Genomic DNA, 14,439 nt, shown 5'->3' with positions numbered 1-14,439 from the left:
TTTCAGCAAAAAAAAATTGCCGTTTTCAGATCATCTTATGTCATCTCAGGTACACAAATTTTAAGCAAATAGTTTAAATTTCCTCGAATTTTTAAAAGATCTGTACATTTTGTGTTCTTTTCTACTTTCAGATTCGAAAGAATTAGAGAATTTTATTAATGAAGTTTTGAATGAAGATGATAATGGCGTAGAACTCTCTGATAATGACGATGATACACTTGCAGATTTTGAGGTCACTAATACTGTTCTCAGCAATGAAAATATTGATAGCAGTTAAGAAGAGGAAGATAGAAAAGAAGACTATGGTAATTCCATTGTTTCTAACCATTCTTCCAATACAAGAACATTCTGGTGGAAAACTTTAACCTTTGCTCTTTTCCCATCAGTACCTTAATATGTGAAACCAGTTACAATTCTTGTTCACGTCAGTCCTCGACAATATGTTTAATAAGTATCTCCCTGAAGATGTCTTTGTTATACTATCTGACTACTAACAAAGGATATTTAAAAGAAACTGGATAACCTTTAAAATGTACGCTTGTGGAAGCGATAATTTTTTTTCTACAATAATAACGATGTCATATCTAATATGTTGTAGGGTTAGGATGTCCTGGGTCAATAAAAACAGAGTAAGTGTTGTTCTAGGAAAAGTCAGCCGTGACAAATATTTCATGATAAGGAAGCATCTGAAACTTGATGATGGCGACAAAGTGGTACAAACCGATAAAGAACGGTACAACGTTTGGAAAATTCAACCCAATGCACTTTCAAAAGTTGTAGTGGATGAGCAGATGGTCCCTTTCTGGGATCATGTATCAACCCGGCAGGTTACTAAAATAAAGACAAACGCCTGCAATGTAAATAATCTAATCTTAGCCGCCCCTGATGGAAGACCACTGGATTTCTTATCAAGGGAAAGGTGATCTGTTATAAAAATATGGATGTGGTTGGAAAAGTGGTTTTGAAACTTGCAGTAACTCTTCCTCCAGACAGCACAAGGTACAGAGTGATTCAGCGGTCCGTACATACGGGTTTTGTGCAACCCACAATCCCTTCAAATACCACGCGCAAATTGTCAGATTCTCTCGCTCGCCATCCGCATACTGTTCGTCCTGCAAAGAAAATTAACAGGAGCTTTTTCTAGGAAATTTAATGTAATAAAATTTTGTACTGGGATACGTTTGCGCTGGAGGTCGTAGTTTTAGAATTATTCAAGTAAAACACACAGAAGTGTCCTTAAAACGCGGTTTTCTTTAATAACTCGAAAACCATGGATTCCAGCGAAAACGTGCCCCAGTAAAAAATTTAACTGCATTTAACTGCCTACAAAAAATGTCCTACTCAGTTTTCCTGTAGACCTAATAACGTTTGCATATAGCGACAGAATATGGGCATCTTGCGCGTAGTTTTTTAAAGTGCTGAGAGTTGCATAAAACCTGTAGGCAGGGTCAGCTGAATCACCGTATATATGGACAGATTTTTCACTTTTGAACATCTCTTGCACATGCTAAGTAGTGAAACTGAGTGTCAGGGTAGAGGAACGTTTCAAAAAAATAGGATTCTTCAAATGTCCTAGATTATGTATGACAAAAAGGTGCAGAAAGTGGAAATGGGTTTCAGTAGATCAGTCAGAAATGATGGATAAGAACCAGATATGTAGTCGTTTGATAAACGCCCCGTGGTGTACATGTCAAGCAAAGGAGAAGTCGATCCTGCTGGTAAGTGCCAGCGTTGGTGCCACAGAGAAAATAAGTACGTACGAACGTCGAAAAGGCAGATATTGAGATAACCGATCGCGGAATAGAAAAGCAGCTACACTCGCTTAGTAGTGGACCAGATGAGATACCTAGAAGATGCTACAAAGATTATGCGAAAGAACTTGCTCCTCTTCTAGCAGCAATTTAACGTATATTGCTTGAGCAAGGAAGGGTACCTAGTGACTGAAAGAAAGCGCAGATCATACCCGTTTATAAGAAGAGCCGTAGGACAGATGCAAACAATTACAGATTTATATCGTTGACGTCAGTCTGTTGTAGAATTATGGAGCATGTTTTATGGTAAATAATTATGGCGTTTTTGAGAATGAAAGTTTCCTCTATAAAAATCAACATGAATTCCTCAAATAGAGGTCCTCTGAAACTCAGCTCGCTCTGTTCCTGCATGAGATCTACAGCGCCGTAGATAACGGCACTTAGGTTGATGCCGTGTTCCTTGACCTGAGGAAGGAGTTTGACACCGTCCGGCACTGCATTTTAGTGAAAAAAGATACGAGCTTATCGAATATCGAAGCAGATTTGCCACTGGTTTCAAGCCTTCCTTGCAGACAGAACTCAACATGTCGCTCTTAACGGAACAAAGCCGAGAGATGTAAAGGTAACTTCCGCAGTACCCCAAGGAAGTGTGATGGGACCGTTATTGTTCACAATATATATAAACGATCTAGTAGAAAGCGCCGAAAGCTCTTTAAGGCGGTTCACAGATGATGCGGTTGTCTATAACAGAGTAGCAACGTCAGAAGATAGTAACGATTTGCAGAATGTTGCTCATCTATCTGGGATTTGTACGAGGTAGGACTGCTGTAAGAGAGAGAGAAAAAATGGTTCATGTGGCTCTGAGCACTATGGGACTTAACATCTGAGGTCATCAGTCCCCTATAACTTAGAACTACTTAAACCTAACTAACCTAAGGACATCACACACATCCACGCCCGAGGCAGCAATCGAACCTGCGACCGTAGCGGTCGCGCGGTTCCAGACTGAAGCGCGTAGAATCGCTCGACCACATCGGCCGGTAGAGATAGGGAGGATCCAACGAAGAGCGGCGCGCTTCGTCACGGGATCCTTTAGGCCGCGCGAGGGCGTTACGGAGATGTTCAACAAACTCCATTGGCAAATGTTACAAGAGAGGCATTGTGCATCATAGAGAGATTTACTATAGAAATATCGAGAGAGCACTTTCCGGAAAGAATCGGACAACATATTACTTCCCCACACATACGTCTCGCGTAATGACAGCGAGAAATTAGAGCCAATACAGAGGCTTACCGACAAACATTCTTCCCACGCGCTGTTCGCGAGTGGAACAGGGTTTAATGGCTCAGTTATTGGTACAAAGGGTACTCTTCGCCACACACCATTAGGTGGCTTGCGGAGTGTGACGTAGATGTAGACGCATAAGTGTCCTCACATTGAAAAGCGCACAAGACAAATATGGACAGTATTGATTTCTTGGATAGGCTAATTAACCTGTACAGAAAAACAAAAAAATGGTTCAAATGGCTCTGAGGACTATGGGACTTAACATCTGAGGTCATCAGCCCCCTAGAACTTAGAACTACTTAAACCAAACTAACCTAAGGACATCACACACATCCATGCCCGAGGCAGGATTCGAACCTGCGACCGTAGCGGTCTCGCGGACAGAAAAACAACAATAAAGCAATGAGAAAATCGACTGAATGAGTGATTATGCGTTTTATCAATTTTGCAGTCTGTGCTTCATGGTTAAAGGACAGAAATGACGAGGAGTAACTAGAAACGGCCAAAAAAGACATTTTAGACAGTCTAAAGTTTAGAGAAAAGTACGAAGAATCCCTCTGCCACACTGTCTAAAACGGTTCGTCATTCGAGGATGATTCAAGCTATGAACCTCCAGCACCTTAGCGCAACAGCTGTCAGACCATAGTTCCTAATAGAACGAACAAAACATGCGTTGCATCTCGCAGAACCCCCCGAACTTGGCATCAAAAACCACTGTCGTTTTGCACGATGCTCACCTAGCAGAACACGGAACCATGATGCACCTCCAAAATGGTCTGGTGTTTACAAGACACCGGCAAATGTTTCAAACTTTATCATGAGCTTTGACTCTGGTTGGCTGAAAAAGTGAAAGAAGTTATCTTACATTTATTTCAGTCCAGAATTATATACAGAAGACTTCGATTTAAATACGTCCCGTATTTTTGGTACAACTCAAAAATATTTATTACTAGGTCTTTATCTGCATGTACGCGTTTAGGAAGGAAATTGCATTCACATTTCATGGAACACTTTAATTAATATACAATCAGTTTCTACATGTACATCACATTCCTCAAACCAAATAATCGTGTGTTGTGGACGATACTTCTGGTACCAATAACTGATCCGCCCTACCCTGTTCCACTCACGTATGGCACTTTGGAAGAATGATTACTGGTAAGTCTCTGTATTAGCTCTAATTTCTCGAATTTTCTCGACATGTTCATTTCGTGAGACGTATGTGGGAGAAAGTAATATAATGTGCGACTCTTCCCGGATAGTGCTGTCTCTAAATTTCAATAGTAAGCGTTTCCTCTCCGTAGTGCACAACGCCTCTTTTGTAATGTCTGCAACTGCAGTGTATTGAGCGTCACTGCAGCGTTGTCGCGATGACTACGCGAATCATGATGAAACACTTCGCTCTTCTTTGCATCTCCTCTGCCTCTTCTGTCAGTTCTATCTGGTAAGAGTCCTACAATGATGAACTCAAGAATAGGTGGAACAAGCACGTTGTTAGCCATATCCTCCGTGGGTGAGTTACATTTGCTTAAGATACCCGTGGTCTAGGGGTAGCGTCTTTGATTCATAATCAAAACGTCTTCGGTCCCGGGTTCGATCCACGCCACTGCCTAAATTTTGAAAAATAATCAGCATTGGCGGCCGAAGACTTCCGGCATAAGAAGTCAGCCTCTTTCTGCCAACGGCCTTGTCAGAGAGGGCGGAGGAGCGGATAGAGGTTCAGGGCACTCTCTTGTCCTAGGGGTGGGAAATTGCCCCTAAAGGCGGAAGAATCAGCAATGATCAACGACATGAGGATGCAGAAGGCAATGGAAACCACTGCATTAAAGACACGTAACATGTATCCACAGGACATGTGGCCTGTAATTGAAGAAGTATCATGATGATCTCTCCATGCCGGCCGGTGTGGCCGTGCGGTTAAAGGCGCTTCAGTCTGGCACCGCGTGACCGCTCTGGTCGCAGGTTCGAATCCTGCCTCGGGCATGGATGTGTGTGATGTCCTTAGGTTAGTTAGGTTTAAGTAGTTCTAAGTTCTAAGGGACTTATGACCACAGATGTTGAGTCCCATAGTGCTCAGAGCCATTTGAACCAGCCATTTTGATCTCTCCATTGGCAAAAGATTCCGGAATAGTCCCCCATTCGGATCTCCGGGAGGGGACTGCCAAGGGGGAGGTTACCATGAGAAAAAGATTGAATAATCAACGAAAGGATAACGTTATACGAGTCGAGGCGTGGAATGTCAGAAGCGTGAACGTGGTAGGGAAACTAGAAAATCTGAAAAGGGAAATGCAAAGGCTCAATCTAGATATAGTAGGGGTCAGTGAAGTGAAGTGGAAGGAAGACAAGGATTTCTGGTCAGATGAGTATCGGGTAATATCAACAGCAGCGGAAAATGGTATAACAGGTGTAGGATTCGTTATGAATAGGAAGGTAGGGCAGAGGGTGTGGTACTGTGAACAGTTCAGTGACCGGGTTGTTCTAATCAGAATCGACAGCAGACCAACACCGACAACGATAGTTCAGGTATACATGCCGACGTCGCAAGCTGAAGATGAACAGATAGAGAAAGTGTATGAGGATATTGAAAGGGTAATGCAGTATGTAAAGGGGGACGAAAATCTAATAGTCATGGGCGACTGGAATGCAGTTGTAGGGGAAGGAGTAGAAGAAAAGGTTACAGGAGAATATGGGCTTGGGACAAGGAATGAAAGAGGAGAAAGACTAATTGAGTTCTGTAACAAGTTGCAGCTAGTAATAGCGAATACCCTGTTCAAGAATCACAAGAGGAGGAGGTATACTTGGAAAAGGCCGGGAGATACGGGAAGATTTCAATTAGATTACATCATGGTCAGACAGATATTCCGAAATCAGATACTGGATTGTAAGGCGTACCCAGGAGCAGATATAGACTCAGATCACAATATAGTAGTGATGAACAGTAGGCTGAAGTTCAAGACATTAGTCAGGAAGAATCAATACGCAAAGAAGTGGGATACGGAAGTACTAAGGAATGACGAGATACGTTTGAAGTTCTCTCACGCTACAGATACAGCAATAAGGAATAGCGCAGTAGGCAGTACAGTTGAAGAGGAATGGACATCTCTAAAAAGGGCCATCACAGAAGTTGGGAAGGAAAACATAGGTACAAAGAAGGTAGCTGCGAAGAAACCATGGGTAACAGAAGAAATACTTCAGTTGATTGATGAAAGGAAGAAGTACAAACCTGTTCCGGGAAAATCAGGAATACAGAAATACAAGTCGCTGAGGAATGAAATAAATAGGAAGTGCAGGGAAGCTAAGACGAAATGGCTGCAGGAAAAATGTGAAGACATCGAGAAAGATATGATTGTCGGAAGGACAGACTCAGCATACAGGAAAGTCAAAACAACCTTTGGTGACATTAAAAGCAACGGTGGTAACATTAAGACTGCAATTGGAATTCCACTGTTAAATGCAGAGGAGAGAGCAGATAGGTGGAAAGAATACATTGAAAGCCTCTATGAGGGTGAAGATTTGTCTGATGTGGTAGAAAAAGAAACAGGAGTCTATTTAGAAGAGATAGGGGATCCAGTATTAGAATCGGAATTTAAAAGAGCTTTGGAGGACTTACGGTCAAATAAGGCAGAAGGGACAGATAACATTCCATCAGAATTTCTAAAATCATTGGGGGAAGTGGCAACAAAACGACTATTCACGTTGGTGTGTAGAATATATGAGTCTGGCGATATACCATCTGACTTTCGGAAAAGCATCATCCACACAATTCCGAAGACGGCAAGAGCTGACAAGTGCGAGAATTATTGCATAATCAGCTTAACAGCTCATGCATCGAAGCTGCTTACAAGAATAATATACAGAAGAATGGAAAAGAAAATTGAGAATGTGCTAGGTGACGATCAGTCTGGCTTTAGGTAAAGTAAAGGGACGAGAGAGGCAATTCTGACGTTACGGCTAATAATGGAAGCAAGGCTAATGAAAAATCAAGACACTTTCATAGGATTTGCCGACCTGGAAAAAGCGTTCGACAATATAAAATGGTGCAAGCTGTTCGAGATTCTGAAAAAAGTAGGGATGAGCTATAAGGAGAGACGGGTCATATACAATATGTACAACAACCAAGAGGGAATAATAAGAGTGGACGATCAAGAACGAAGTCCTCGTATTAAGAAGGGTGTAAGACAAAGCTGTAGCCTTTCGCCCCTACTCTTCAATCTGTACATCGAGGAAGCAATGATGGAAATAAAAGAAAGGTTCAGGAGTGGAATTAAAATACAAGGTGAAAGGATATCAATGATACGATTCGCTGATGACATTGCTATCCTGAGTGAAAGTGAAGAAGAATTAAATGATCTGCTGCACGGAAGGAACAATCTAATGAGTATACAGTATGGTTTGAGAGTAAATCGGAGAAAGACGAAGGTAATGAGATGTGGTAGAAATGAGAACAGCGAGAAACTTAACATCAGGATTGATGGTCACGAAGTCAATGAAGTTAAGGAATTCTGCTACCTAGGCAGTAAAATAACCAATGACGGACGGAGCAAGCAGGACATCGAAAGCAGACTCGCTATGGCAGAAAATGCATTTCTGGCCAAGAGAAGTCTAGTAATATCAAATACCGGCCTTAACTTGAGGAAGAAATTTCTGAGGATGTACGTCTGGAGTACAGCATTGTATGGTAGTGAAACATGGACTGTGGGAAAAACGGAACAGAAGAGAATCGAAGCATTTGAGATGTGGTGCTATAGACGAATGTTGAAAATTAGGTGGACTGATAAGGTAAGGAATGAGGAGGTTCTACGCAGAATCGGAGAGGAAAGGAATATGTGGAAAACACTGATAAGGAGAAGGGACAGGATGATAGGATATCTCCTAAAACATGAGGGAATGGCTTCCATGGTACTAGAGGGAGCTTTAGAGGGCAAAAACTGTAGAGAAAGACAGAGATTGCAATACGTCAAGCAAATACTGTAATTGAGGACGTAGGTTGCAAGTGCTACTCTGAGATGAAGACGTTAGCACAGAAAAGGAATTCGTGGCGGGACGCATCAAACCAGTCAGTAGACTGATGACCAAAAATATGCTTTTCCCACTATCTGCTTTATGTGGTCGTTCCACTTAAGATCGCTCTGAATCGTCACTCGTATATATTTTTCGATGGATACTGTTTCCAGCACTTTGTCTTCATAAGTGTAGTTGTGCAGTAGCGGATTTCTTTTCCTATGTACAAGCAATATGTTACATTTATTTACGTTCAGGGTCAACTGCCATAGCCTTGATCATTCATCAGTCCTCTGCAGGTCATTATGCAAATCGTTACTAACTTCTGGCGTTGCTACTTTGTTACAGACAACCGCATGATCTGGGAACAGTCATAAAGAACTGTCGACACTTTCTGTTAGATCATTTATAAACATTGTAAAAATTAAAGGTCCTCTCACATTTCCTTGGGGTATTCCGGAAATTATCATTACACCTATCGACTTTGTTACGTTAAGAGTGGCGACGCGGTGAGTTCTATTCTCAAGGAAGTCTTGAATCCAGTGGCAAATCTAGTCCGATATTCGATAAGCTCGTATTTTTTCTCTCTAAAGGGCAGTGCGAGACGGTGTCGAATGCTTTCATGAAGTCAAGGAGCACGGCATCTATCTGAGTGCCCTTTTTACTGCGCTATGGATCTCATGAATTATCAGAGCGAGCTGAGTTTCGCAAGATCTTTTCTGAATCTATGTTGATTTTTATAACCGAGATTTTATTTCTCCAACAACGTCCTAATTCTTGAGCATAAAACATGTTCCATAATTCTACAACACATCGATGTCAACGACATCGGTTTATAGTTGTATTCATCTGTCCTATGGCCCTTGTTGGAAACAGTAAAATTCTGCCCGTTTTTTCCAGGTACCCTTTGTTGCTGCAGCGATCTACTATGAGCTATCATTAACACTAATAAATAACAGGAATTTAACATAAAATTTATTGTTAAACAATCATTGCGCTTATTGTGTATTGTGGTACCTAGTGCTCTAACGTACACAATAGGGGAAGGGCATGAGTCTTTGGGAGAAGCAGGATTTTAAAAAAAAAAATTGGTACCGTTTTAGAAAGTTATTAATCGTAAAACTAAATAAAATACCAACGTATTCCAAAAAATCAGCAGACTGAGGAACGTATTACCAGTGTGTATAGGATTCATTGAGTTTGAGATTGTTTTTGACACAGTTTCAACAAAATGTGTCATTACTGCCCTCAATAAGAAGAGCATTGATTTAGTTTACTTTAGTACACTGAAGAATATGTACGTCAGTGCTGTAGCTTGCATTAGGTTTGACTACTCATCTATGGTGGCGCATTGTAGAACGGAATCTCACACATAGATATAATGTAGTTTCCATACATCTCGTATTTCATACTAACTGTATCTAAACAAAAAAAAAGCCACTTCCTCGAAACGCAATCTAGCGTATTTGCAATAAAATGCTTAACATAAGGATTCTATCTCTTTTTCCTTCTCTCTGAGCTGACATTCTAACACCCGTCAGTTTCGTAACATATGCACCACATTCTTATAAAAAACAACTAAACAACTGTATTGAAAGCACATTCCGTGGTTTTTTGACACAGACATTCTGTCTTCTCTTTTGCTGGTAACCGACGAAATTTTTAATGAAAGGAAAAACAGTCGTACGTTATATAGTGTACGAGTCTGATAGGGTTAGAGGCTGATGGTGTATGTCTTGCATGAAAAGTGTTAAACCCCATGGGAATGGTTGTGCCCCATGACCGTGATGTAATCTAGGACAGAAAGAAGGTCAGCATTGGTCGTGATGACATCTGTTTTTTTTATTACATTGAATGTCTAGATTTCAACAGAGAGTACAGCTATCATCAGTGCGTTATAAGTAGTCACGTAGACTGAACGTATTTACGACACATATTCCAGACTAACTCAGGCATGTACAAGCATTTATGTACAAGCATTTAGTGCTGTAGGACATGAATGGACATTGTAGTCTTTCCTTAAAATGCTATAATATTTTATTCGTATACAAGTACTGTTGGATATTAACTTACTCTGGCCTCTACATAAATATCCATCTACCTCTTATATGAGATTTTAATTCCCTTAGTTGGCAACAGCTTCTTTCTCTCTTTTTTTTTTGTTGGGTCTTCAGGACGACTTTTTTTGGAAAGAAATCATCAAATAGTGACAGAAAATTTACTGTGTGATAATATTAAATTAACATTGGGATCTCTTTTTACGTATGTCTCATCGGTACCGACTCTTTTTAGCTTACTCTTAAAACATTGTATCCTGTTATCATTAATAAGCCTCACTTCTTTGTGTGAACCTGGCTCAGAGGTTTGGAACGGCAAGACTTTTCACAGATGATGCAGTTATCTACAGTGAAGTACTATCTGAAAGAAGCTGTACAAATGTACATGTAGATTTTGATCAGATTTCTAAGTGGTGCAAAGACTGGCAACTTGCTTTACAAATTAATAAATGCGAAACTGTGCACTACAAAAAACGAAAAAGGTAGTATCCTGTGACTATAATATCTGTATTTCCGCTGCCATTTCAAGCGCAAAATCTGTGAGAAGGTGTGGTGGATTATTGCATTAACTGCCAGTAGCTGGTTGGCAGGGTGTGTCGTCATTTCGCTAAGGCAACAAAAATGTTGATTTATTATGAGGCGGGATAGGCTCTCTCGGTGTAACCTCCCAGCACAGGGGTAACTGAGGGGGGGGGGGGGGGGTCAGGTAAGGGGATTTCTCCATCAATAGAGTTTTGATAGTGTTCCCGAGTACGTGAACAGAAGCGGCACGTTGGCGTAACAGGTGCGTTGCTACGGAGAATAAACAGGCGTCGATTTTGTAGCAGATTCATTACAGCAGTCTACCAGGACGAAGGGGCTATGCCAGACTAGAAAGCGACGTGAAGCCAAGGGCTCGAGTCTTAATCACGCTACCAGCTTCCTGCGCTAAGATCTCCCTCTAGATCTGGTGCCACAGCGCTGTAGGCCTTCCTGGCTCAATCCAGCAGCAGCCAGCCAGACTCTTGCTCAGAGGCAGCGCGTTCCATGCCGGGCTCAGCAGCCAACCTTCCGAGGACGCGGTGGTGGTTGTTGTGTCCTGCCTAGTTGTCAAAGATGGGGTGTCTAGGATACCTGTTTCTCGGATCGCTAGACAACAGTTCAGGCAAATCGTATTAAAGAGTTTTAATACGAAATGAATCAATGACAATACAATAAAAAGAAGTGTCGCAAGCAAAGGGTGACATGCAAATAAGAAGTCTCTTCAGTATATACGATTCCAATACAAGTGAAGTAATATTGTGGATGCTTCTATCCAGGTCGCTGCTATTGGCGCTTCTGTAGAAGTCGTAGAACGGGGCTGCGGCCAGGCGGCGCGGCGCTTATGTCCTGTTGTGTAGAGGCCTCTGCTGTCGCGTTGTGGAGAAGGGTTGGTCAAAGTGCAATTGGCCTACGTCGCCTCACAGCCCTCTCTTCTCTAACGTGCCCACCTGGCGTGCTGGCGCTTGACTTTACGCCGGAACAGTGGTGCCACCACCTTGCTTCGGCAGCCTGTGTGCAGTCGTTCATCGCAGTGTTAAAAAGATTGTCGTATGCATACGGGAGAAGAGTGGCACGGAGGTAGTACCTGCCAATCTCTATAATTTTGGCGCCAATGAAGTGAAGTTGACGAAGACCTTGTTACTAGCGAGCTTGAACATTCTGTATTAGCAGGACTGGTGCTCGGAAAGTATAAGCCATCTAGATCTACATACATACATACTCCGAAAGCTTCAATGTAGGGTATGGCGGAGGGTACCTTGTACCACTGTTGGTCATTTCCTTTCTTTCACTCGCTGTTCCACTTGCAAAGAGAGCGAGAGATGAACGACTGTCTGTATGCCTCCTTGGCAACGGCCTAGCCGTAGTGGATGCACCGGTTCCCGTCAGATCACCTAAGTTAAGCGGTGTCGGGCGTGGCCGGCACTTGGATGAGTGACCATCCGGGCCACCAGGCGCTGTTGCCATTTAACGGAAAGCACTCAGTCTCGTGATGCTAATTAAGGAGCTACTCGACCGAATAGTACCGGCTGCGGTCAAAGAAAACCATCATAACGACCGGGAGAGCGGTGTGTTGACCACACGCCCCTCCTATCCGCATCCTCAGCTCAGGATGACACGGCGGTCGGATGGTCCCGATGGGCCACTTGTGGCCTGACGACGGAGTGATTATATGCATCCTTATGATTCCTAACTCCTTTTATCATCTTGTTGTGTGTTGGTAGGAGTGGAATCCATCTTCAAATACCAGTTCTCTAAATTTCCTGATTATTGTTCCTCGAAAAGAATGTCACTTACCCTCCAGGAATTCCCATTTGAGTTCCCGAAACCTCTCCCTAAAACTTGTGTGTTGACCTCAGCTACCCGTAACAAACCTAGCAGCCTGCCTCTGAATTGCTTCGATTACTTCCAAACACCGGAAGTGTAATCAAGTATGGGTCACACTAGTGTTGTATGCGACGTATCCTTTGCAGATGACCCACAGTTTCCTAAAACTGTCCCTAAACACCGAAATCGACCATTCGCCTTCCCTGCTTCAACCCTTACATGTTCGTTCCATTTCTTATCTCTTAGTAGTCATAGAGCTAGGTTTTTAATTGATGTGACTGTGTCATGCAGCACACTGCTAATGCTGTATTCGAACATTACAGGAGTGTTTTTCCTACTGAACCTCATATACTTAACTTTTTTCTACATCTAGAGCAAGCTATCATTTATCACATCAACTTGAAATTTTATCTAACTCAACTTGTATCCACCTACGGTCACCCAACGACGACACCTTCCCGTACACCACAGCATCATCAGCAAACAGCCATAGATTGCTGCTCATCCTGTCGTTCTGATAATTTATCTACGTAGAGAACAAGAACGATCCTATCAGACTTCCCTGGGGCACTTCTGACTATACCCTTGTCTCTGATGAACACACGCTGTAGAGAACAACGTACTGGGTTCTATTACCTAAGAAGTTTTCAAACCACTCACATATCTGGGAACGTTCCCCGTATGCTAGTATCTTTGTTAACACTCTGCAGTTTGTTTGGTTTGTGGGGCGCTCAACCGCGCGGTCATCAGCGCCCGTACAAATTCCCTGTCTGTACACAGTCCAGTCTAGCCACGTTCAATGGTGGAATGATGAGGAAAACACAAACACCTAGTCCCCATGAGGAGAAAATCCCCAACTCGGCCGGGAATCGAACGCGGGACCCCGTGATCCAGAGGTGGCAACGCTAGCCACTATACCACGAGCCGCGGACACACTCTGCAGTGGAGCACCGTGTCAAAAGCTTTCTGAAAATCTAGGACTGTGGGATCTGGCTGTTGGCCTTCATCCATGGATCGCAGAATATTTCCCTCTCAAGGAAATTTATTATATTATAACTGAGAATATGTTCAAGAATTCTGCTGCAAAACGATGATAAGGATGTTAGTCTGTAATTTTGCGGTTCCGCTCTTTCACCCTTCTTATATGTAGGAGTCACCTGTGCTCTATTCCAGTCACTTGGGACTTTGCGCTGGCCGAGAGATTCGCGGTAAATGCAAGCTAAGTAAGAGGGAAATGGCGTAGAGTAATCTTTGTAATACCGAACTGAGATTCCATTCGGAGCTGGCAACTTATTTGTTTTCAACTCTTGTATTTGACTATTTCTATGTCCTCCATACAAGATTCTGTGAGATAGTCAGACGCATGAACGATTTCTTAAATGTGACATTTTAAATTTCAGCTTCTCTTTAACTATCTTCTGTTGCCACACTAGACTCGTCAACGATTGCCTGGATAGAAGCCTTTGACTCGCTTAGCGATTTTAGGTTGGTGTAGTGGAACAGACCCCTCCCCACTGACGCAAATGACGAAAAAGGAAAATGTTTATTTTTTTTTATTCAAATGAAATTACGCAATTAGTTATTTAATTTATCATTTTTGTAAATAAATATTAAAATAAATAAATAAATTTTCTTGTAAACGCGCTCTTTGGTCGGAAGCAGCGAAGACAAGGCATTGCTATCTCTGAGCAAAGAGGTGCGGTAGCGTTGATAGAAGTCCGCCAGTCGAGAGCGGCAGCAGTTGCAATTAAGATCTCTTACTGTGATAACATGTAGAGCAGTTCATGGAACAGTGCAGGTGACTGATGTATTCTTGTAAATGATATTGACCAGTTTGAAGATTCGATAATGTCAGATTTCATTGCAACTCAGTTTCGTATGGTCGCAAATAAGTACAAGCATTTAATGAATATGAAAAACAGCAAGATCAAGAGTTAGCAAAAAAATCATTTCCATACCTACCTACTTCAAGAATCGGAGGGAGAAAATCAACGGA

The sequence above is a fragment of the Schistocerca cancellata genome, chromosome 5 (assembly GCF_023864275.1).
Source record: "Schistocerca cancellata isolate TAMUIC-IGC-003103 chromosome 5, iqSchCanc2.1, whole genome shotgun sequence".
NCBI classification, from domain to species: Eukaryota; Metazoa; Arthropoda; class Insecta; order Orthoptera; family Acrididae; genus Schistocerca; species Schistocerca cancellata.
This window is presented reverse-complemented; position numbering follows the sequence as displayed.